The sequence below is a fragment of the Acanthaster planci genome, linkage group LG03 (genome assembly GCF_054643075.1).
Source record: "Acanthaster planci isolate LZ-2023a linkage group LG03, COTS_SCS, whole genome shotgun sequence".
NCBI lineage: Eukaryota > Metazoa > Echinodermata > Asteroidea > Valvatida > Acanthasteridae > Acanthaster > Acanthaster planci.
Window position 1 is genome coordinate 13,270,410 of NC_141779.1, and position 27,545 is coordinate 13,297,954.

The 27,545-nt window shown below is 40.5% G+C and overlaps 1 long non-coding RNA gene across 1 annotated transcript; it reads left to right on the forward strand.

Annotated features, from left to right (window-relative positions):
• Positions 1-1,815: 1,815 nt before the first annotated feature.
• LOC147799674 (uncharacterized) lies at positions 1,816-27,186 on the forward strand. Its single transcript, XR_015424911.1, has 3 exons — positions 1,816-2,136; positions 23,011-23,106; positions 24,495-27,186. It is a non-coding gene; the product is annotated as an uncharacterized LOC147799674 (long non-coding RNA).
• The last annotated feature ends 359 nt before the right edge of the window (positions 27,187-27,545 follow it).

Genomic DNA, 27,545 nt, shown 5'->3' on the forward strand with positions numbered 1-27,545 from the left:
TCTGTACCACTTCCGAACAGTGGCGTAACTACGGGGGCCGTGCCTCCCCCACAGATGTCCGTGCCCCCTGCCCTCCCCCAGTTGAAATCTGTGAATAATCTCCGTTGCAATACATGCAGCTTTTTTCTTGTGGTGCCCTCTTGAGAAAAGTACACTCCTGGGTGCCCCCCCCCCAGGCCTAGAGAAATTCAGCCGTCGCTACGTCATTGCTTCCGGATGTAGTATACAAAATATGCACACTGAGCATAACTGGCTACCAACAGTGCTTTGCGCTTCAGTCACAAATCTTGATTGGAGAAATCAGCGGATACTGGCACGGTTTCTTGTGTCTATGGGTGAAGCCACACCCAACAATGCTGTGAGCCACACTGAAATTTCAAGCAATTGAAAAACCCTCGCGCGGTCCGCCTATGAGGATTTTACATTGGGCCGTCCTTTCACGTTCGTATGGAAGACTAATTCCTAACTGAAACCATGAAACACAGGCATTTTACCTTTGTCTTCTTCAACTAATATTTAGGAAAAGTCACCTGAAAATAGGTAAAAAGTGAATTTCATCAACTTGAACGATCTTGCACGTCCGGCGATATCGTACCCAGGTCTCCTTGTTCATGCAGGTTTGTTTTCACTCCCCGTGCATGGATTTACCTACCTGTAGTCGATAGGTTCCATGTCCCGTTGATTTGACATAATGCAGTTGTTGTCAGCAAAGCTTAAATAAAATATTAGAATCTTCCATAAGTAAATTATTGCTTAAAGTTTATTACCCTATAAATCAAAACACTTTGCAAGATACTATCATCCGTGTTTATTTCGGCTTTTACCGACAGACTATTATAAAATTTCAAACGGTAAATGCTCATCTGCGTACTAGACCGCCGCGCTGTACTGTTCTTCATGCATTTCAGATTTTCGAAAGTGATGGGTCAGATTTTCGTAGAATATTTCTCTTTTAGGTCAGCTAATTTTTCAGTTTCTATAAATTGATATACTAGCAAATATTTTCCTAAAACCCCTTTTCCAAGTTGGATACATTAAGAAGTAACTGAATGAAATATATTACAAATTCTAAAATTTTTGCACGTTATTTTTCCTATCCAGGGGTTCCGGAAGCGCGCCATCAGGGGTCAACTTTGAGGCTTTTTCATCTGACGTTATAAACAGAAATACATAATTAATCGTGGATAATCCATAAATATGAATTATTCATGTTTTATTTGGTCGTGTATTGATATTACGCGTGCGCAGTGTTAGTTCACAGCACAGCACATGGTGCACACAAAGGAACAAATTTAAACACCATGCACACTGTAAAACATCATAATTGTAACGACATACCGATCGTGCAAATATTATATAAAATGTGGCTCTGCCACCCAGCGCTGTGCTGTACTTTCAGTGCAGACCGAATACGCATACGAAAATGTGAAGCGCAAAAAATTAATGGTCTGACCTACTACATAAATAATTGCCTAACATGAATAATTCATGTTAAGCGTCCCTCCTGCGAAAAAAAATTTGCCAGCCGGTGCCCTCTCCATGAAATGACGTCGACAGGTGTATATTGGTCTACACCACTTATCAGCAGGGTGTCTTATAAGCCTATCTTAGAAATGAATTAAAAAATAATCCGACGATATCAGAAAAAAATTATCAAAAATTGTAAATTAAAGAAAACGTTTGATTCTTTACAAGGCCTTTAAAACTAGCTATAATACTGTAGCATCTTACTGTGGTCCGTTTCCTTTAGATAAATGCGAACGCCCCTAAGGGAAAGTGGTTGTGATGGCGGCCATTACTGGTGTGATACACCGCATACAAAATTATGCACATAGCTAACGTTGTGCGTTGAGCTCAATGCGGTGCCCAGTAACATTCGCGTCAAGAAACATATCCGTGTGAACTTTCACGACGATGTCTGCCTGAATGTGCTAGTCCAAATGATTCAGAAGAGGACAGGATACTTTTCCAAGGCATGGACTAGGCGGTGAGAAGCGGAGAGCTTGTGTTTTTTATATGCCGGGAAATATGGCTCGTTCCAGTTCGAGTCGGCGCGACCTGGAACAAGTGAGTGAGCGCGGTACGACGGGCGCTGGCAATAACAATATACAGGTCTCTGCAACAGCACAGACTCAGGTGAGGGTGGGCAAATGATGAAGCCCTTTTATCGTCTCTATTTTGTTTTTCCACACTGAAAGTTTTGTTCAACATTTTGGTTTAGGCGTTAGTTAAATTTCTGGTCGTTGTCATGTTTCCTTAAAAAATTTAACTAAACAAAACTGCTGGTCCAGTGCTTATACTAGTATATTACTGGCACTGCCATGACTGCCTGTTTAGAAAGCCCATTCTGAAGTTTTTGAACATGCTGAACATGCTGAAGAAAATAGGCCTCGCCAGTGTAGCACAGTGCACGCGAGGAGTAGGCCTACCCTATCCATCCCCCATCCAAATGTATTAATTATACATGTATGTGTTATCATGGCATCTTTGCATTGATGCAAATTAAAGGTCGATTGTCTTTGCATTTGTATCGAAGTGGGGGTTATGTGCAAATGAAAAGCCTTTCTGGAAAGAGTTCCATGCATGAACATCACTTGACAACCAATGCATGAACCTTATGAGATTTGCTTGAAAGTAAATACGTGTACATGAATGTACTTACATGTAGATACGCTTTCAGATGCCTGATGTTTATGTAAAGTACATGTACAACTGTGAGGAAAATTTAGTGATGTCCGTATAGGAACCCTTCCTACTTTTCCAGCATGTCCAGTGAATATTTTTACAGAAATGTAGGCAGAGGGTAAGATTTTACAGTATATTTTACAGAACTAAATGTAAAAGATAGCCCATTTAAATTGTCTAGAAAAGAAATGAATGATCACCACAAGTTCATAATCACTACTGACTATTCGAGTCTGAAACATGGTTGCTTTGGTCAACTTTTGTTAACTATTGAGGGCATTATTGAAATTAAAAATTGTGCACCTGTATTTAAAGATCTCCTTTGCCAAGCATAACTAAAGTGCTGTCATGGCCAACTTGATAACCACTTAGTTGTGCTCTCACCAACCTCTAATGTGGGAGTTGAGCAAGTATACACTGTATATTGTATAGGATTAGTTTAGGCTATCTGACAATTTTATTTTGAATTTTAGTTAATGTACATTTATGTCAGAAAATCTGCCATGTGAAGTATTTTTTACATGTCCCTTATTTATAAATATTCATGACCAAATGGGTCTTGAAATTTTCTTTCAGTTTTGGAAACCAGAGGAACTCCCATTTTTAGTCGTGACTGTGGCAGCTACCAGACATGTACATGTATATAAAGATCCCTCTGAATAGTCTGTACATGTATATTTTGGTCTGGCAACCAGACTAAGGCAAAGGCATAAGTATCAGCGTCACAGTACCTGTTCACAGTCAAACCTGTCCCTACTGAACCTAGTTGTTTTTGCTAGTGTGTGTATGTAATACCAGCATCTGATGCTCGACTCTGCATCCTTGGTTACAGAACCATGTCTACACTCTAAAAACACTGGTGAACAATAGTCCAACAGACATGTACATTGTACTTGTATACATACATGTACGTAGGACGCACAGCTGCAGCATGCAATGTTGCATCACAGAAAAGCGGGTGTTAATTGTCCACATGCACATTGGGACCATTTGCATTGGTCTATTACCCAAGTTACCAAAGGGAGCTCTGGTATGTACATATATACAGTACATGTACTTGTTCTTCATTTTTGTACACATTTCTCCCTAGTTGTGCCAATGGACCACCATGTCTTTATAGAAAGTTGGACAGGTCACCTATAAATAATGATGGAACATGTGGACAACATCGTGGAAATTAATAAATGTTGTACAAATCTTGTACAGATTAGCCTCATTGTCTCAAGAGTCACTGTTTGTGGTGTTTCACTTCTAATGTTTTTATAGAAAGTGGCTGTGATATTTTGTTCCATGTCTGTCCTAAAAAGTTGAGTTTTTCAGCCCATTTACATGTATATGCACGTGGTTCTTGTCACAGAATAAACAGGAAGGTCTAGGAATACACCGGCATTTCGCTTTCGTAATTGGCTAAGACGGCAAATGCGTAGGTCTTGTGTTTGTCAGACTGTACTCAATATTGGTCTGCCAGGATTGATTTTCATGTACCGTCGTATTTCAATGGCTCTTACAGGATTTAAAGGATTTTTTTTATTGAGTACTGTTAATCGAGTACGAGTACCCCAATGCTCGATTACAATTTTATTCTGAGTATTTTGCAGCCTGAGTATGAGAACTGCTGTTCAAGTACAAGTACTTGGAAATTTGAGTACAAGTAAGATACGGGTAGTTTGATAGCAGTACTGGAGTAGTACTCGAGTACGAGTATGGTGAACAATAAAATGCTGTTTCTGCCATGACCAACATTGTTGTTTACACTGTTTGTCAGTGTTCCTTCCTTGAGTACGAGTACTACAACACTGACCGGTATGCATGGTATACTAAGACATGTCTCATTCATTATTGACTACGCGTACATGTACATACACACCAGTAGTTGGTGCAGTTGACAAAATGTTTTGTATGTTATATATGTTCAGGTACCATGGTTAAGATTGTAAAGTTTGACTGGTCAAGTACAGTATTGATCACACGATTTGCTCCTTCCTTTTGTTTTTTTCAACTTTGCCGGGTTGGCTTTAATGTTACCATAATGCAGAGATGACAATGGGGAAAATGGCATCCTCAGCTTCACCTAGGGCGACATTTAGCCCCTCAGGTGTACAAAACACCACGTATCCTTCACAGCAGTTAACAATTGTATAATTTACAAGCTCACATTCCATTTCAGGGCTTCACATGTAGGATTTTTAGCCTTAGCTGAGGCTATGCAAATTGTGATCTGGTTGGCATCCACAAGTTTGAGCCCACACTTTTTTCCTTGCATGCACTTTAGCCATAACCTCCCAAGGGTTGCTGGCCCCTAACCTTCCCCATTCACACAAAGTTAAACACCCATATGGGACTTTATGCACAGAGGCTGTTGGACTTGTTTTTCTGAGGTACATGTATGCCAAACCCAATGCAAAGCCAGCTGTTTATCGGCCTACCAGACCTATCCCCACAGAATGTTTCATTCTGTGTGGTTGGGGAAGGTTAGGGTTGAGACCTACATGTACATGTGTACATGTACCATTTACATGTTTACTTTTTTCCTTTTCATATTGGCACAAAAGTTTTTGTGCTCTCCAGAATAAGGAACTTTGTACCAATCGCGTACTTGTATACTGGTACATCATGTGAAGTGTATTTGGCTTGGGCGGTATTTTGGTATTACCGAATACTGCGGTTCTCTTTTAATACCGAACAATACCGACTAACAATCCACGAATACCGGAATACCGGCTAATTCGGTATTGAATTTCAGTACTGCGGTATTCTGGCTAATTTGTTCAGAATGTTCCTACCACCCTCTTAAGATGAAAACAGACAATTATTTCCACAACCGGTGACTGCATACTTTCCGGTTTCAGTCACCCAGCATCATGTTTGTATTGTCTCTTTTGGTGAGGAGATAAAACGTACATGTAACATGATACTTCCGCATGCAGCCATCAACCCACCTGTCACAAGGTTTTGTTTTCCCATGCCGCCGTCGAGTTTGCAGTTTTGGAATAGCTTGTAGACATTGCTTATTGTATTGCTCACTGGCACATACATGTATCACAGCCCTACAGCTTGGGAACTAAAAATCAGCTAGTCTTCCGTGTTCGCACTGGACTTTATTTTCCTTGCTAGCTCCCTGTGCTAGCCTTGTGCTCTCTTTGGGTCTTTTTTGTCCTTTATTTACAACATGTACAAGTATAGTGTGAAAATCCATCTAACTGAAGCCAGGAATGAGTGTTATAAACTATAAAATGATTCCATAAATCTGCATCTATTCGACATCCACAGCAATCAACGATCATTTTTTATTGTTCCCACATTCGTTCCAACCTCAAAAAAACCTGATTCCTCACTTGTCACTGTTTGTACATGTATTTCAGTTTGTCTTGAATAAATTGAGGACAACGTGGTTGATCAAAGAGATCTCTTGGTTATGATTAATCAAATACCTTGTGATGTGTTTAGAATAATAAACTTCATTGTCATAGGACATGTTTAATGTACATGTGAAATAAAAAAAATCAAATACATGTACATGTAAAAGCTTCGATCCAGGGATTTTTAAAAGACTTTCAATCGCATTGGATGACGACGAATCGAACAGTAACTAACCTGCATGCACATGTAGCTAGGCCTGTGTGTACAAGAATGTGAAGGCTCATCAACTAAAGCCCCCATCCATGTAAGCAGTCTTTCCAACACAATTGTGTCATGGAGAGACATTGTTTGTTAAATTTGTTGTCTGTCTTTTGATTTTTGACACTAACTGCAAGACACGAGTGATCGATAGTCTGTATTCAGTCGCCCACAGGGGTGCGGCGGCCCGCACGCGAGATGGTTGCTAAAGAAGCATGATGTCATGAACGGATATTGTGATTGGATAGCTGTGTCTTGCCAAATGTACGTCATGAAAATACACAGTCTCATTGGTGGGTACGCTAGATCTTTTGCAGCAACATGAATAATTCAGTGTTGGGCGATTAGTTGGACTCTTGTGATGTGAGAATAGTCAAGCAAGTCTTATTCGGGTGTATTTTTATGGGAAATGGGGGGGGGAATTTTTGTTTTGGCGTTTGTGTAATCAATGTAAAATATTGATTTTTTAATCATGCACTTTGTATGTCATGACGACAGGAAACTGAAAATGCTGTCTGTATATCGCGTTGTAAGCATGCACATGGAGGGGCGGGCGATAAGCCTGGTGTTGCGGCTGAAAATTTTGTGGAAACACGCTCACAGAAACACAAACACAGACATGAGATTAATTTTTGTGAATGAACCTGCCGAAAAATTTGTGATGACAGTGTTTTTTCGACTTGCAACTGCATTCGACTAGGGGAACGTACGACCTTTTCAAGTTGGCAGAAACTGTACATTGACTGGTTGCCGCATTTCCATCATGCCTTCATTGGCAATGGTTCGGCCTGGCGGGAACCAGTGTGGTACACCGCGCATGTGTTTCCACCACCATGATTCGCAAACACTTTATAAAACGGTCATCAACAATGGTTTTTCGGGCAATGGAGTCACGAAAACCTTTCGTAGTACCACTGTACCAGGAATTTTGTACAAAGCGATTTCGCTGTAACAGATTTTCTCCCCATAGAAATGTGCACATTTTCGCCGGGACCACAGATTTGTGTTTATTATGATCGGAATTTGTTACAACCAATTTCGTAATAGCAAGAGTCGACTGCCACGCCGCAGTTTTCTGGAAGCCACCTTACTATTGCACACGCGCAGTGTTAGGGCGCAACTAAGAGAAGCAGCCACTGGTGACCAGCACAATGAGCACATAATCATTACAATAACGCACTGTCTCAGCGAGTACCAACTTGACTGTAGTACACGTGCAGATTTTCACAGCACACAGGTGACCACACACATAAGAATCACAGAGCAACGAATCGGTATTTTTTATAACACCCTTTTTTTATTCTTTTACATAAATGATATTTATTTGACATCAAATGGACAGATAAATTATAATACTTATTAAGTTTAGGGGTTTTGTGACATTAAAAAAACCCTTTATGCTGGCCCCTAGTTTTGTTTGTGTTTTGCCATTGAATGTCAGCATCGACGCTACTTTTTGATGACATCATTGCCTTCTGCAATAAATACCGCGGTATTAGTAAATACCGTGGTAATTTTTTCACGGATACCACGGTATCGAAAAAGGCAATACCGCCCAAGCCTAAAGTGTATTCAAATTAAAAAACTGCTTTATCATGCATGATGTATTATTAGTATGCATCGCTGGTCAATAACAGAGCTTTTATTCTCTCAAGAATCTAACAGTAACAAAAGGTGTGTGGATGAGAGGCTGCATTAGCATTCAGATGTTCAGATACTACACCGTAGTGCCATTTCTACTGTACTGTTACGTGCTTTATCTTTGTCTTCCTAGGACAATAGTTGTGTGTGTGTACATGTATGTGCACAGTACATGTTCTTAAACAGCAGGTTTCATTGCTCTGAGTTGTGGCATTATCCCCCGGAGGCATGAAAAAACACCTGTTTACCAAGAACCAGTGATGATTCAGGGCTGCAGGACATTTAGGTGTTTCTTCAAGATCACTGACCAGCTGGGACAGTGGCCTCTATTGTAACCATATGATGGGGACCTTCACTGCAGATTGTGTTTAGTTGTATGGAGGTCATCACCAGACCTTTTCTTGGTCCATGGTCAGATTTGTGAAGGTACATCAGAGACAGGCAGAAACCTTTTCTTTGACCTTGTGACTGATGTACATACATGTATACATGTGGTACATCATGTTCACAGTCAGCAGGCCTCATTCACTAGTAATTGCAATTAGGATATTACATGCAAGTGGTTTGCTGTGTGAGTGCGGCATGTTCACTTGTCTTGAGTATCCGGTGAGTTTCAAATTGAACCATGCTTTAGGGAAAGTCATGGCTTCAGTCACCTTTTGAAAAAGCAACCGTGTCTATATAAATTTGTCTTCAGTTGATAAATTTGAAGCGTTTATGGTTAGCCAAAAGAGTGCCTCTCTGGGACATTGCAGGTTGTCCAAAGATCTGCCCTGAAACCCTTCTAAACAGGTAAGACCAGGAAGATGTCACATTACACAGCAAGCCTCTGTTTTATGAGTAACAGACTTCCTTGCATAATTCACACATATCGTCTGCCAGGGAATCCCCATTTGGACAGAGAGCCCTTGCCGCATTTGCAGTGCAGAAAAGTGATTCTCTTCCAGTGTAATATTCAACCCCTTTTGTTATAAAATGTTGCACTTCAGGGTTGATTCGCTCAGTGTGTTTTATCAGGCTGGCCTGTTCTAGCCAAGTACAATTGCGGTCCAGGTGCAGGCTTGAGATACGTGTACATTATTTCCATTGGTAGCATATGTACTTGTTTTCAAATACATGTCTTAAGTTCTCCATCTTATAGAGAAAGGGCATGCAGTGTGGACACTTCTGTGTGGGCTGCCTATTCACCTTTGGGGAGCATTCCGCGACTTGAGCATGCTGTACAGGTACATTTATACAACACGTATTTGTAATCAGTAAAGCAGTTGACACTTCATCTGAGCACCTGAGTCGACTGGTGACACCATGCCTTCATCCAGGGAGCGAATTAAGCCAGGCTGTGCACGCATTCATGTCTTTTGGGTTTTCTGACTCATCGATTCACCCTTGTGTGTGTAATGACACTACACTATAGGCAGGAGGGAATGGCGGCTGGAATATAAGGATTCTCCCATCTTGCCTACAGCTTACAGTACCTATTCCTTTGCCTGTCAAAGTTACCACTTGCCAAAAATTGAAATCAGCTAGTTTTGAAATGGTCAATTCTTCTGTCGGCCAAATTGTCACTGCTGTGTATGTAAAGGTGCACTCTGGTTTGTTCATTAATTAACGATTTACTACAGTGTACAATGGATGCACCAGATAATTCTTCCACATTATGCTTCGTTGCACAATTTTACATGTGCAGTGTACATGTAAATGAAACACTGCCACACTACCAATGCAGTAGAGTTCCATATTGTATTTCTTTTGCCCCCTCTCATAAAAACTAGATTTGCTAGGTCTAATTAGATTAGTAACCATTTGTTGACCACTGGTCAATTTGCCAGGAAGCCTACATGAACATATGTACAAGTACAATGTGCATGTACATGTATATAGACAGAATATCCTTAGGTGCCAGGCAACATCAACCATACCCCGCCCTCCAAAAAATGGCCCGAAACCTTGTCCAGTTTATCTGTGAGATGTACCGGTACATGTCTTTGAGTGGTCCAATTCCAATGCCACTATGTTCATTACAGTTTGAAGCAAAAGTGACATACATGTAACCAGTTGAGGAGGTGGGACCAATTGCCTTCAGCTTTCCACTATATGAGACTTTTCTAAACATGTACACGTACATGTATGTTGGGTGTATTCATGTTTCTGATTCTGTTTTTGTTAGGACTGTCTTTGCATGTTAGAGAAGACTCCAGACAGCAAATGTTTTTAAAAGATGTTTATTTCCATTTCTCCTATTCACCATACCATTCAGTCTTATATACATGTATACGTATGTCATAACTAATCCAACTTTCATTAGTGCATGTTTGCTTTTTTTTTCTCTGTCAATTTTCACCATAATGAGTAAGCAACGTATTAAACCAGTGTCCAGAGTTCTCCCCTTAGCAGAAAATCTGTGGAAATCGTGGAATTCGGAGTAGGACGCAGAGAATGCTTGTTAGTGGGGGAAAATAAAATAAGACAGAAAACAAAAAAAGAAGATAATTGCTTGAAGTTATGTAGAATGAATACAAAAACAGCTTGTATTTGTTACTAGGCCTCGAGGCCTCATCATTAACGGTTTTTCAATTGCCCAGGACAAGTAATTTCTTCTTATGGGCATGTAAAAATTAGGGACAAATTGCCTGATGGACAGGTACTTTTTTCTTGAAATAAAAGTGTCTGTTTTTTGTGGCCAAGAATACCAGTCAGCAAATTTACCTTTGATTTGTTCTTGCCTCTTCACAAAAGCCTATAAAAAAAGGTGGTAGAAAGTAAAGAGCTATGTGGTGTACAATGATTTTTTGCAATGTTACGTACATGTAAATGTACTAACTCGCTTGTATAAAGCACACTGTACAAATAGCAGGGCATCTTTCTACACAAGGGAAATGCGTACACAAATAAATTGTAAAATACCCTTGTGTCTGGGTACCAAACCTCACTGGTTATTGCACGTGCAGTGCAACAGTGAAGTTTGCCTGGTATTTGTGTGTGTACTTTTAGCATATGACACCAGGCAAATCATTGAATGGTTAAGAAATAGCCATTGCCCTAAGTTGGTATGAATGATGCATCAAAGTCCTCCACACTCTCTGCATATATACAATACCTGCAGTTGGGGGTGATGTATATTCATGTGGAAAAAATGAGCAGAAAAATGGTGAATTTAGAAAGGAGAAGAAAGCAAAAATTTAAATTTTACAAAGCAAAAAATTCTGAACCCTACTGGAAACCTTGGTTTCCTACATGTATATACAAGTGTACATGTACATGTTTTTAGGTTACTCTTCTACAATCTTCACACCTACATGTACAGACCTGCCTTTGTAATATTTACCATACTTTGGTACTTGCAGTTATAATGGGGACTATTGTAGTCATGAATCTAAAGGCAGTGTTAAGTACATGTAGACGGCATTGTCACTCATGCATGTGAATTTCATCGGGAATAAATTGCTTTTTATTCGGCAGTGTACCATGTACTGGGTAGCGAGGGAATAAACTAGTGCAGATTGCATGTAGAAAAGAAATGGCATGGCACCCCTGTCCCCTCGGCAGTGCCTCCTGAAAGGATTCCAGTTTTCTTTTACCATACGTTCTGCGAAGCAGACATTCATGTACTTCAGCTTGCTCTCCGATCCCCGTAGCTTGTTACGGTGTCTCTGGTGCATGCTCTGCATAATGCACTTGGGCAAACTTGTGGCGACAGTGGCCAAGTCAGGAAGCATTTCCCGAGGCCATGGAAGGTCCCTTGGTGTACTCAGCTCTTCTTATCTGCCACACTTGTTAATGTGGAATTAAACATGAGCTAGCTGGGCTGAAATACATGTACCTGTATCAGTGTTGTATCCGAGACCTTGATATCCGAAACCAAGACCGAGACCTACTCCTTCAAGACCAAGACCAGGACTTCAAGACCGAGACTTTTGCAGGTCGAGACCGAGACCACGACGACATCTGAGACTGAGACCGAGACCAACCACAAACCAGTGTTAAGTTTTTACGAAAAGGTCAATAGGGACAAAGATATGGCAGTACAATTAAGTGTAAAAGAAATAAAATGAAAACATTAGGATAAACACACACACACACACAAATAGGTCAAATATTTGTTAAACAATGTCTCAGTTCTTTTATCAGTGATACTGCTCTACTTTTACCCTGGTCTGGTCATTTTCAACCTGAGTGTCCCAAATGATATGATGTGAACATTAAAACAAATATCCTTAGACTGTTTTTTGTAAGCAAAATACTGAAAAACAAATATCCTAAAAAGATACCGTACTGTAACGAAACTAAAAACAACACGTACCACATACAAGACGGAATGAAAGCACTTTCACACGTGCACACAATTTAAAGCATGCGCACACACACAGACTGGTTCCCGTGCTGGTCCTACATTCAGTAGGAGACTATGTAGGGAATGGGAACCAGTCTAATGTGCGAATTCCACTACTCACAACCTCATCTCCATGGAGTCAAGCAGCATGGCTACTCTGGATTGGAAATAAAGTAACAACTTGGGACAAGGTTGCATCATGCTGCATTGACTAGTCTGTGTAAGTAAAGTATATACACGCATGGTGCTAGGTGACATGGGCCGGTGATGAGCGATCAGCCCTGATGAATACCTTGGGCGTAATTCACAAAACTAATAATAAATCAGACGCCATAATCCCATATATTGTGTTGATATTTTAAGAGGTGTTATTGATATGTTGGTCGGACAATTTGTCCGAGCATCTTTGATTTTGTTTTGACAAACGCATTAAGTGCTCGGAAAATGTCCGATGTCCAACCGTAATTTCTCGCTCTGCATTGGACTTTTTTTGGTTAACTTAGCACATCTTTCCTGTAGAATTGCAAAATTAAATCCAGTGGAAACTCGCAGTAAACTAACGTCCCTGTCAACTTACCGTTGTCACGATGTAAAACTAACAGGCCAAAAAGGTCTCAGATTTCTGCGTAGCCACGGTAAGTTAACAGGGGCACAAAAAAGTCCAATGGGAACAGTTACATGTACCATACAATGTAAATTGACTGCGACCATGCTAAACATACAAACCAGACTACTGCCTTCACGGAGGTTGATAGCAGGCACGCGAAAATGGTTGTATGGTTCCCAGTCTCCAGCTATATGCATACAGTACAGCAGCATGTCGTGCACACACAGTGAAGCGTGCCTGGATATAGCTTTACACACATTGTGTATGGGGCTTTTCCTGTACAGGTTCATCATCTTTGTGGCAGATTTGGTGGGATTCTTCTGATTTTGTCTTTATTTTTGTCAGATCTTGCCGATTTCATCATGATTTTTACAGTGCAGACAATGTAATCAGCTGGTCTTATTAGGCCCAGCACAGCAAATAAACATTCTGTTATGGTTAAAAAATAGTCCATGTCGGAATGGGCGGTAGATTGGCACGAAGAAATATCGCGGTAAGTTTCCGCATGCCCGCGGAAGAAAAAGCCCAATGGGAACATGGCTTAAGTACTGCCTCACTAAAGATTTTTTGTGGGATGCCACCTCCAACATCACCCATTCATTCAGGGTTGCCTGATTTAAATCATGTCAGTGTAAATTACTGAGTTAAACCATGATTTAACCCTAACATGCCTAACCCCTTAAGGTGTACAATGCAAAATCATATTAATATCAGAGGATTTTGGACTGTTTAGACTATCAAGTGATTTCTTTAAATTACCGATTTACATTCAAATCGACATAATGATGTTTCCAAAGTACAAAAATATTAATTTTTTCTCCGTTTTAAAATTGTTTTGTAATTTTTCCAGATTTTAAAATGAGACATACATGTACCCACAGTGACCCCTTCAGTACCTACTGGATTGATAAGAAATAAGGGTGCATGTGGTACATTTATAAATTACGTGTACATACAAGCTCGGTTGGCAAAATTTTTTTGTTCTGTTCAAGCCACTTGTTCAGATTTACAAAAGCTTTTTTTATTGAATTCATGAATTTTTAAAATGATTTACCTGTTATAATCATTATTTAATTTAATGTGATTAACTTGAGGCATATTGCTAAAATACAGGCATTGGTTATTTCGCAATTCCATTGGGGGCTTGCAAAAAGTGCATACATGTACCACCTTTTATCAAAGTTTTTTCTGCCCCACCTCACTTTCTATTGGGATTAGAAATGTCGATCATCATGTTGGGAAACCAAAACCAGTAAAAGTGCTTTCAGTACAGTTGATTTTAATCAAGCCAGAGTCGCTACTCTATTCATTGCGATGGAGCTGGATCACAAGCAGAATTACTGTTCTGAGACTGCTTTTTGTAACTTACTACAGTAGCTTTTTGAACCATGTACATGTACCTGTAGAAAATAAAATAAGGACACATACATGTAGGGAGCCTACATGTACCCAGCACATGTGTATTGTGATTTTCACTCACTGGTCCTTGGATAACAAAGTCTTTGCCCTCTAATTTTGACGAAATTTAAAGCCTTGTTTAAGGTACTTTGCCCATGCCACCATTTACTTGAAGGCAGATGCTGCACTGCATACCATATATTCCACTTGGGCTCAGACGTTGAAGGTGGTTATTGGGTTGAAGGTGGTTATTGCGTGTCAGTGTGTGGTTTAATCGAATTACTAGATTTAAATCTCTTAATTTAAATCCTTAATTTTTTTGTATGTTTGTAAACAAAAAATAACTAAAGGGAAATGAACAGATTCACAGCTAAATTTGCCTGACTTGGAATGAATAATTAAGCAGACCTATCTCCATTTTCAAAATGAAAAAAGTCAATTTACTGGTGTAAGCATACATGTATGTACATTGTATTGTTCCAGCATCTCCAAAAGGCCAATTTTTCAACCATTATTCATGTGGCAAGATGTGTGGAGAATCACTGCCTACATGTAATAGTTAAACGAATTCCTGCTCCCAACACTTTTTTGACACTGACACAGGCAAAGGTCAGAAAATACAGGTCACTCCCTGGACCCAGGCACTAGTTGATTTTCCACAGGATTTCAAAGTGAAGTTTCCCAGAGTCACGGGGGCTGAATACAGAATCTTGCAGGTGGCCTGTATGGTACATGTACAGTACATACCTATTGTGATACTGCATTGTGCTGCAGATTACCCACTTTTCACAGGTCGGTGCTTACTTGTGCACAAGTAGAGGGTTCAAGGTATGGTTCAGCCTATTCATCCCCCCTCCCCCAAATTCAAAGACCATTTACAGGATTGGCAATAGCTTTGTCCGCTGATCCAGGGCAACAGATTTTGCTATGCTTTGGCCACCCATGCGAAGCGCATACAAGCCCGGGAAAGGCTGGCCTGTACCGGTACCTATGTCAGACCTTCGTGTTTGGTGTACTTTTATCTTGTAGTCGAGAACAGTACTGACCATTGCTACAACCATGCGGCCGGAGCAGAATGAACTTGTACATTTACAGGTATGGTGCCACAGAATGAGGATATGGTACATGTACAGTATGTACATGTATGTCATGATGTTATGAGTGGATCGTAATTTCACATAGGCCTACCTGTTGTACAGCCTGTTATAGGAGGGCATACAGTTTGATGATTGGTGTGGTGATGAAATACCAGTGACTTTTGTTTGGCGTGCCCCCCTCTTTTCTCCAGACCTTTTTATGCAATTTGTAGTAGTGAAATTGGGAATGAGAGTGTGAACATCAAAGCTGTTAGTCTTGTACGCCATTGAAGCTCAGAACAAAATGTATTCATTTGAAAGTCTCCACGTTGCAACATATTGGGTGGGACTCGAACCCACAACTTCCTGTTCACTGGATTGGACAGGTTCTACCTAGTTCAATTCCAAATGAGGCCCTGCCCACACCCCTTCCATTTTCTGGTAGGAACCTCTCCCTTCACCAACAAGTGTAGAGGTTGCACTGTACCTATATATGTACATGTACTTGTGCCTGTAATCTTGAAGTCACGTACCTGTAAGCTCAGTTCTCCATGACACAGTATGCAGACTCAAACTTGTACATGAACTGTATTGTAACATACAGTCTTGCATAAGTTTGCTTTTCATGGATCATCAAGGTTATGAAAACATAAAAGGTTTCAAAATGCATTTTACTGGTTCTCAGCACCAATTTAAAGAAAAGAAAAATGGAACTATACCCACATGTACATGTACATTATACAGTAGGCCTACATGTACAAAAACAAGCAAAATTGGCACCAACCTGGGTACAGCTGCAAATGACATCCCAAATGAGACAAAGATTTAAACTAAACCCCATTTAAGCTCAGTTGCCATGTGTCTGTGCAGTGCATGACAATTTTGTAAAATTCACATTGTTCAACCACATACATGTAGCTTACATGTGCTGATATGTACCAGTACATGTTCTTGTACATGTACTATGAAATGTCAAGAGTTGTCTCACCCACCAGGCCTAATAAAAAACTTTATTCATTAAGATAAAAATAGCTCTACGTGTAGCATAAAATTGCCAGCCCAAGTCAAGTTGAAATGTTATCGTTGATAATTAGGATTTGAGTGGCAAAATTTGCTCGTTGCTAGATGCCAATGAAGTAATTTTGAGTTCAGCTCACACTTCGGACTTCACACTTTGGTGTACTTAACCTTAAATCAAATAGGAATGTATCCTATCCTCCCCCCCCCATCTGCTGCAGTATTACCAAGTATCTTGTTGCAAGAGAAGACTCAATCTCCAGTGGGGAGGGGGGAGAAGGGGGAGGGGAAGAGGAGGCAATCTCAAGACCAGTTAACTTTGAAACACATCACATGATGCATTATCATGTGCAGCCTTGCCCAGCATTCCGAAACAACTGTGACTCATACCCATAGGGTTTGTTAAGCAGGTGCGCACTGTAAGGTGCAACGCAGCATAAGCAACTCACAGAATTATTTATGGAATGAGACGTATGCATGGCACGCCATCCCATCTTGCATTGGACTGGTCTGCTGTCCCGTTGCATCGGGGGGGGGGCTTTCAACATGAGATGTACATGTACGCCCTGCGTGGCCCAATCGCGCATACGACAGTCATGCTCAATTGGAATAGATGTACATAATAAAGTCAGCACATAGATGCTGACTCACCGAGCTGAATTTACTGTAACCAACAGTGGTGCAATTTTGCTTGAACTTTCTTTTAAAATGTGGTCAAATGTATCACAGGGCTTTCATTTCTTGACGTAAATCTTTAATGTACATGTACACTGTACTTCTTTTGGGTGTGTGAAAAAAATGGAGGATTTTGTTCATTGTTAAGGTTAAAGCAAATATATGTAGATGCAGCAGAATATTTACAGAATATCCACAAATTTATATGCAGACAGTGGGAAATGGCATCTGGGAGCTTGGGTTGTGTTCACAGTTTGGCTTGAAATTGGGTCAAGATACACTTGGAAAATGATGTCCAGAACATACAAGTACATGTACACTTTCTTACCTGTTAGTCAAATATTCATTTCTTCTACCTTGTAAAGATTTTGAAACTTTTTTGTGAGGAAAAACTGCTGCAGAATTTTATACAACATATGAAAATAACATTATGAAATTTCTTTCTGATCAAATCACAAAATGCTACACTGTTTAACTTCTTTTGCAAAATGTGACTGTTGCCTCATTAAAATTATATTAAAATGAGTAAAGTTTATCCTTGTAACCATTTGCTCTTTCCCTCAAAATTGCTTAATCCTAAAAGAGCAAGGTTACATGTACTTTGGCCCAGTTTTCAGTAGGGGGATTCCACTCCCCCCCATGTCCTCTTGATTTTTTGTGAACTTGGCATGCATGTCCATGTACAGACACTCCTTACCATTGTAGATGTGAAGATTGAACTCTGTCAGATGTAAATGTGTAGTTTTGTTAACAGTTATTTGAAGTTCAGGGTTACATGCATGCCTGCCCACCTGCATCGAGCACCACAGTGGAAAAAGTATACCTTTTTGACTGACCCATCTGGGGGAAAAACGTGCACTTTGCAAGAATGCAAGAACGGTACATTGTACGTGTATGTTTGATTTTCACAACATTGGTGTCAAAATGACTGTGCAGAGTTACTCTAAAACTACTAAAGGTAGATTTTGCCCCCCTCCGGGCTCTTTTAGGGTTAATGAATGGCTGTTTGTTTTTAGGATGAAAACCTCTTGAGAAAGGTGGGACAGAGCAAAATACACATCCGTCGTCATGTGTACATGTACGTAATCAAGAATCTGCAAAATGCAAGGTCAAGAATTTCCAAAAAAATTGTGTAACAGTTCATGTGAAGCTGTGCAACACTGCCAGTCATCTTTGCCTATAGTGGAGGCTTACATGTACATGTATTAATTACCTGTAATACATTGGGTTTAGTGTAAGACCAGTAGCATTAGTGAAAGAATGTACATTGTAACAAAAAGTATTACTTGTAATACATTAGGTTTAGTGTAAGACCAGTAGCATTATAACAAAAAGTATCATGCATTTTGGAGAGCACGGTTTGCACACTGGAAATCAGTGTTCATGAAAACATAACTGAAATCCACTAAATTTGGGGGATTGTTTGATTTCCCTTGAAAATTAGCAGGTTATCTTCTTCATGTTCTGCCTCACAGACATTGTCTGGTGTTGTGTCACACTTGTACACTACTAGCTTTTGCCAACTAGTGCTTGGCAAACTAGGGCTGGCTGTCAGTGCTGTGCATACACAAAAGATGTATAGCTAAAAATGTCAAGAAACTTTCAAAACTCTGAGCGTGTACATGGACATGTAGCTCTACTCGATGCAAAAGGAAGAGACTCTCTTTAACTGATTACAGAGCAAAGCTGCATCTTTGAAGCGAAAAAGCTGTAGCTAGTGGTGAATGCCATACAAACTTTGACCAACCATACACGCGGTACATGTAGCGGCAGTTTGTGTCTGTGATGAAAATTTTGGAGATCTACAAATACATGTACACATGCACCCACCATGCTCCGTACACTACATGTACATGTACATGTACATGTACCTGTGTACACTTGTGCATTTTATGATGAATAAACACACACTGTACTCTACGTGTTCATGAAAAGATGCCTGTGTACATGCATCGAAGTTAATGAACAGTTATGCATGCATTTACATGTATATTCTAACACTCAGGTTGTTTTTGTTTGGTTATGTTGCCAGGGTTGAAAGCACAGTCTTGCACTGAGTAGAATCAGATTTTTTTGAATTAATGTTATTTTTTGAATTACAGAATTTTTGGTTCCGGGGGTCGGGCAGTGAGCATAAAATAATAACAGGGGCCCCTGTAATCTGAAATGGTGGTGCCCGTAGACGGCAATTTTTTCCGGTGGTTATTCCGTAATCCAAGTAATTTAAAAGGTACCACACACATGTAGAACCAATTTGTGTATCATTCATCATCATGCACGATACACATGTACATGTATACACAGGCACCAACCCCACACAGGCCTACATGTACTTGTACAGTAGGCCTACTTGTTCAGTACATGTACGTCACATCTTCCACCACACATTTTCAGACACCGATAATTTATGCCCCGGAGAGACAGTCAACCAGAAAATGTACACAGTGAACAAGCTTGCCCTACACCTTGTACATTGGACCTGAGTGCATGGATGGGGATCTACGGGTTACACGGACTCCCTGCCATTCAATTTTAATTGGATTTTCTTGCAGTTGGATCAAGTCAGGTCACCACACAAGGATGCACCTTGGAGCGTGCAACGGTAGCCATGAAGGAGGATGGGCCCACACATACATGTATACATGAACGTGTACCGTTACATATACAAGAACTGTACATGCTCATGTATGTAAACTCACAAACACCATCCATGTACATGTATATATACAGTGTACACTATGTAGATTTTATTTAGATTTGTGTGAATATAAATTCACTTGCACAAATGTGAAGCACAGTGTACTGGTGACACCATAAGGGATGGATGCAACCAGGCCTCAACATCGGTTTAATGAATGCAATGAAACTTTACTTGCCCAAGGTAAGATTTTACTTGCCCAACCCCTGGTTTAGTCGCTCATTGCTTCACGGGACAGTAAGTTCCTTTTTGGCTACAATACAACATGAATACATGTATATACATGTGCATCACCCCAACAATATCATGCAGAGAGTGTGCAGGACTCTGATGCATCATTCATATCAAGCTCTGGCAAGGGCTCTTTCTTAACTACTTGAGGATTTTGCCTGGTGCTATTTATTCAAAAACGTGCACACACACTAGTACTGGGTAAAATTCACTAATTTTGAAGTCACAGCCACATGTAAAACAGTCTTCGAGCATCCAGCCATCAAAGCTCCTCTGCTCCGCACGTGCAATAACCAAGGTTTGGTACCCAGACACAAGGGTATTTAAGAGTTTGTGTATGCATTTTCCCTTGTGTGGAAAGGTGCCCTGCTAAATATACAGCATGCTTAAAACCCTAACCCCCAAAGGTGTATGTACAGGTTTGTACATGTGCATGCACAAGACGATGCAAAAAAATCATTGTACATCACCACATACATGTAGCTCTGTACATTTTACCACTTTTTATTAGCGAAGAGAAAAACAAATTAAAGGGAAATTGGCTGACTGCTGCTCCTGGCCATGAAAAGAAAAAAAAAGTACCAGTATATCTGGCAATTTGTCCTTCATTTTTACTTGCCCGAAAGAAGAAATTACTTGTCCCGGGCAATTGGACAACAGTGAATGTCGATGCCTGCATGCAACTGTCACTACTCTGTGCTTCCTTGCAAGGATTCAGGCTGAATCATTAAGGTGTACATTTGTACATTTGTACGTAGTACAGACACCTTTTTATACATGTACATGTATGACAGTGTTACTGACTCGAGTTGCTAACTCGGACTCAAGTGGGGATTTTTTTACTTGAGACTTGGAAAAAAATGACTTGGGACTTGACTGAATTTGACTTTTGACAAACGTTTGTTACAAATTATAAATAGACTTTTGGATGTCCTCACATAATTAGTTAAAAAGAAGGCCCATTCAATGCCAACCCTTCGTATACATGTATAGGCTAGCAAGCACGAAAGCAAGCTGCCCAGTTGTCCATACATCGTGCAACTGGGCCTGCACAGGCGGTCCACAAGCTGCCATCTCGAGGGGTACGATTTCTTTAATAGATATTATATCATCTGTTGTTCAGTGTAGTATTCTGTATTTATACATGTACATGAATGATCTGAAAGAATAAAAGAAGGAAGTTCTTTCAGTGGCTGGAAAAGAGTTACATGTACTACCTGCATACATTTGTGTAAACCAATGAGCAAGTGACCCGGGAAAATCTGACTTCAGACTTTGACTTGGGGAAAATTTGACTTGAGACTTAATTTGGGAAAAAATGACTTGGTTACAACACTGACATGTGGTTTGTTTCGTCACATCAAAGCTGGTTTCAGTTAGTGACTGTGAGATGTCCTTATCTCAGTAGCACAGTGTTGTTCATTTTTTTCTCTCATCTGAAGGGGTTCCCAGCCCCAAACTGCATGTATTGATAAAATGTCAGTATCCTCATCATTTTTTCATGTGGTCGGAGGAAATGTGGGTCTGTAAAAGAAAGCATAACGAGGCAGCGAGGTTGAAGATCTTTACAAGTTCATGGATTCTTTTGATTGCGGTTCACACAGCACAGGCTGACGTTGCATTGAAGAAAATAAGTTGCGTGTAAACAATGATAATATCTCTCATATTGAGCAAGGATAATAGAACAGGCTTTGTACATGTACCAATGGTACCATTAAAATTAACTCCATAGCTTTGCAGGGTATACAAAAGTATGCATGTACCACACACACGGACACTGGAACTGTTCTTTTTTCATTAGGGCAAGACCATGCTGCTAATTGATTATACGCGGGTTGGTAATCCAAGTAAGAGTGAGGATAATTGTTCAGAGCATACCTGATGTACACTTATAAATTTGTACAGTACACATGTACATGTACACTGATGTACACCTACACACTATAAGCACCGGTACCAGCATTCTTTAAAAAGTGTCCGATGTTCGAGTAGTGATAAATTTAAAATAGCAATGCAATGTGTGATCCAAGTGGAGGTTGTACATGTACCGACTGGTACGTACATGTAGCTGTGTGAACTGCTCTTTCCACATGTACTTGTACGTACAATGTATTATGATTGTTTCGAATGCCATGATGAAGTTATTTTGGCCTGTGGACTTTTTTTTGTCGTCTTGGTTGACACAGTGTGTGACAAACGTGACGCCGGGCCCATTTCTACGGCGTCTTTGCATTTCTTGGTCATCACTACATGTCTTTTCTCATTTGCGGGATTGAATTTTAATGGACTGCACTTAACTGGCTGGCAATTAGTAGGCATGGCTTTGCACAGACAATATAGTGTACTGGTAGAGCATGCACTTAAACATAGAGTGTATTGCCACTAGGAGTATACATGTATTTTTAGCATTCGACCGTTCTTCTGGCATTACAGTCCTCCACATTTAAAATCCATCGCCGCCTGCAGATACGCGCCCATGTGTTCATATCAATATTTTTTTTATTTTGCACATACATACATGTACATACATGTATATCAAAGTCCACGCGTAGACCTAACCATTCAAACTGGGCTTTCAAAATGAATCTTACATGAATATTTGACAGAAGTTTTTCATGGCTTTGTACTTTGTATTTACTTGAGAGAATGTAAAAGTGGAAGCTTGTAGACAGTACAATGAATGAATGAAAAGACCTGTCATAAAGCAGCTGTAAGTAAAACACCTTAAAGTTCAACATATTGTGATGCATATCATTCTGGTAAGAATTGTGATATGCATTATAAGGTGGCATCATTGCATCCATAATTACAGTGCAGTTTGTGGTTTGTTTCGTGGTGACAGTATGGTTTTCAAAGGTGCCCTTGTGTTTAGTTAGGGGGAGTGATACTGTAGTGCTCAGGCCTAACAGATTTGGGCCTCCTGATGCACAGGTTTGCCAGCACCTCTTTTCAAGACGACGATGCATTAAATAAATGTTTTTGGTTTTTTATTTTTTTTATTTTTATTTTTTTTTTTGCTTTCTGTTTTGGGCAGAGTCAGAGTGTTGGAAAAGGTGCAAGGCGGAAAGGGAAGTTCAAGCGCTCTGATGGCAGCTTCTCTGACACTAGTTCCAATAGCCTTCTAAGACAGGTAGGTCCCAGAGAGACACTTGGGGGTAGGGAGGAAAGGTAGAGAGGGACAATTCATCAGCCCTCTCCCATGCCATCTTACCAGTAGTCCACTGCCTGAAGTGTTTGTAAGTTTGTATTCCCAGCTGGCCTAGGGCACAATGGCTCTCTGCTGTGTGACAAGTCTGCATGTCTCCAATAGAGGGCGTCCACTCCCACACAACCCGGATCCTAAACATACATGTACATGTAGTCCAGTCCATTTGCTCAACTTCCAGTGAAGAAGGGGGGACTTCATTCCACTTGCAGGCTGCTGCATGGTTCTGTGCTGATTTTTTCACATACGTGTAGCGCTATGTGTGTATTGCGCATACGCATTCAAGAGCACGCCCAAACATTGTTACATAGCAGTGTTGTATTCGAGTCCATCACCAGTCAGTAGGTTTTAATTCACAAGCTGTTCAAAAAAACTGTGACTAAAGAATTTTTTGGTTATTGTTCACTCTGTTACTTGTAGCTTGCTTTGTGAAGGGACTTGTGAAAGGACTTGTGAGGGACTTGAATACAACACTGTTACATACATGTCGTGACATGATTATCTATGCTCAACTTACATGTAGTAACCCTTGCCCTTCAGCATTCACAGGAGCAATTTTTCTGGACTTGATTTTTTCGGTGTTTATACTGGTAGAAACAATGATGTTCTGAATCTAGACTACGCCCATCCTTGTCCTCATACTTCCACGTGTAAGTCACAGAAACATGGAGCGCATGCAGCAAACATACATGTACATTTACGTTATTGCATTTTGTTTGAATTTGAAATTTCACGCTGCTCACTGTACAGCATTTCCTAGGTGTAAGTTGTCTTTAAATATTCACATCGGCCCATCTCACACTCCCCCACCTCGGCACAGTGGCCTGCATGCATTGTAAATGTGCATTTTAAATACATGATATACATGTATGTCTGCTCATTGCAATACATACAGACATTTTGTACTAGTTACGCTTTCTACACGCATTCATACATTTGCATGTACCATTGTAATCACAAGCATTGTGCACGTGAAGTGTACTTAAATGGACACGCACTTAGACGACAAGAGATCAATTTTCCTGCCACCATGTGAGGGTAGATGATTTCTCAGAACCAGTGGTCATCTCATTCATACCAGTATGTTTGCCTTGGAGAGCTCTTCACATAATGACACCCACGCTTCTGCACATACATGTACATGTACTACATGTACATGTAGCTTGGACATGGATTTTTTTCCCCTTTCCTGGAGATTTTGCTACTTTACATGTGACATGAGTGCAGGTGTATGATAGTATCATTCCCGTTTGTGATGGGTAAATGAGTTTTACACAGAACATGATGTGCATTGTGTATTTTGTTACCAACAGGTACATGTACTAGTAATGTACATTGTAAGAGCCCCAAGCTAGAAATGACATGTTCATCTTCATGTAGACATGATAAACAGAGACCCTCAACGATTCAGCTTTGAACAAAATGCCCAGTCTGGATTTGCCGCCTGTACTGTGCTGCTTTGTTGGGATGGTCCTGCTGGATAGTAGTTGTCCATCTTGGATGAGAGAGTGTTGCTCTGTACAGAGAATAAACCAGGACTACAGCCGTTTCTGCAGTGGACTCTTTCAGAGGGTTTTTATACAGCTGCTGGTCAAATAAAAAAATGGTCAAATGTTACCATTGTCCGCACTTGGACTTTAGACACGGAAAAAGTTTATCGAGGCCGCGGGGGGGAGTAACTGGGCTGTGAGTACAATGACATGTGAGGGCGCTTTGCATGACCTTTTGCATTGGTATTTGTCCTCAGACACAATGTTACCAGGTCATTCCATGAGGTTGGGGCACAGTTTGTGACGATGTCAATTGTTTCATATGTTCTGTAAAAATGAATAGCTATTTCCCTGCATGTGGATTCCAAATTAACGTTGTTTTACATCTTGCAAGGCTTGAATACAGATGTGTGTGTTATTTTTACGAGTAAATGACCTGCATGTACTCTACAGGTCATGACAGGTATATAAGGTATCCATGTAACAAGGACACTTTCACAAATTGTGCCCAACCTCATGGAATGACCCTTCTGCCCTCATCATCTGAAAATGGTGCACTCTAAACAACAGTTAATCTTCCAACTGTGTCAGTGATTTTTGCCATGATTGGGACCAAAAGAGGAACAAATTTACTGGAAATATTTGCCACATGCCACACCATGGCGAAAAGTCCAACCAGGTGTAGTTTCACTGTATGTATGTGTACATGTACATGTACATGTAGCATGCTGTTGTGGTCGGGCAGGAAGTACACTCTACTGGGCCACTTTCCCATGCTATTAATGACTTGCACTGTCGGCACTGGACTTTCTGTCTTGGGGAAAAGTGTCTCGGGAATTTGCCCTGGGCAGAAGTTCAGTATACATGTACGAGATCGAAAAGTGACATGTATTTCAAGATTTTTGAAATTTTGTTTTCACTACTGAAGAACATTTTTGTCGCACATTTGTTAGTTTTCCCTTGTAATTAGTTTTTAGTAGTAATTAGCTACTCATCCCGAAGTTGAAATTGGCAATTCTGAATTTGCCTCTTCTGAGATTGGTTTATGTAATTGTGTTATTATAGAGCAGTACATGTACAGCAGTGAACAGTCCTTATTCGGCGAAGCCAAGCTTAGGGACTGGAAATGATCCATATGTACATGTACTACACAGTATTCAAAGAAGAGTGAAATTAATTTCCAGCCTAAACTGCGTCATGCTTACATGGAACTGGTAATGATCCATCCTTTCTTAAAAATTATGTTCACTTGATAGGCCTGTCGGTAGCTCATAGACTCGAGAAGTGAGTCTGTATTTCGTTACACTGTTCTGAAAAGACAGATGGAACGCTCATGAGTCAAAACAGGTTCAGGGCATCTATTTGCATATTAAGCATATGGCTGGTTGGTTTTGGTAATGTGATCCCGTTATTGGCACAAAACAGTATTTTAACCACCCGTGGACAGTATTAGTTTCAGCCAAAAATAATGCTTTTTTAATGAAAAGAGTAGCACAAATGAAAATGTACCACAACCACAGTCCTTTACAAAGGTGGACTTTGCAAATGCTGGTCTGTGCTGGTCCCAAGATTTGTTTCTGCATCATCGCTCATGTTAAACTCCTAGACAGCAAAGTCTCTGAGTGATGTATATGCCACAGCGCACTGCCTTAACATACAGTTGTATGGTACATTTGCGGGTACCCTACTTGCTCATTTCCAGTCATTGACTACAGCACATGCAGTTTGAGCCGGTGTGTGTTAACAAACACAACAGGAATTACTCAAATGTGGGTTTACAAACACAGTGGGAGTCATCTACTAGTTCTACTGCATACGGATGTTAACATGCCACTTGCATTATTTGCCCAAAATCCTGGCATGGAAAAGCACATCTTTCCGGGGGGGGGGTAGGGGCATGAAGTGGTTCATGTTTGTTCAATTCAACTCACCTGAGCAGTTTTTTAAAATGATTTTTGGTCGGAAGTACAATTTGCATTCAGCAGAGTCTCATAATTACATGTACATGCTGTCCCCCCCCCAAAAAAAGGTTGTCAATAAATATACTGAGATAGTAATTTCAGCTTCTCAAAATTAAACCTGCTACAAGATAAAGTTCTCAGGAAAGCCTAAATGCAGTGAGCAAGCTTGTGAAATATGACAAAAGTGTCCTTGAGGTTTTGTGATTGGCATAAACAATGAAACCTATTAAATAAACATCATGATCGCATTCACAGGACATTCCTTTTCATCCCAAAATTTATGCGTGTAAAGTATAAGTACTGCAACCACCAGGAAAGAAAGGACAAAGTGATAAAGGAACGTTATCTGTCTGGCCAACACGAGAGGAGGAGAGGCATTCATGGTAGGGACGTTTGAAGATTTTGTATGGAAAGGGCTTCAGCAGACCCCTGGGCAGACACTGCGACACGGGAAGAGTACTGGAGAATGCACCACTTGCACCGAATGCATTAAACATGTGAATCTTAGCCAGTCCAACCGGCCCAGGGTATTGCTCTTTACCGGGCGCAGAGCTGTACATGCAAATATATTGCGTGTTGGGGGGGGTGGGGTGGGGGAGGAAGGGAGTGGGAATAGCCTGTGCGTTTTGCTGTGTACCGGTACCAGGAGAATTGCCAGAAAATGCATGCTCGTTTGCGCACAAGGCCACTCTGGAAGGCAGCGAGCCACCCACATGGTGAAATAATTGCTGCAGCTCATAATTATTTTGTTGGCGGTGTTGGGGCCCACACACCAGTTACATGAAGATTGGATTCAAGCCCATCCCTGCTTGTCACTGTCACCTAATAGGCAGTGCGCGAAATAATTAGGCCTTCTGTAAACTTGGTACATGCTTCCAGTACACGTACAACTACGTGCGCCATAACATCTGTA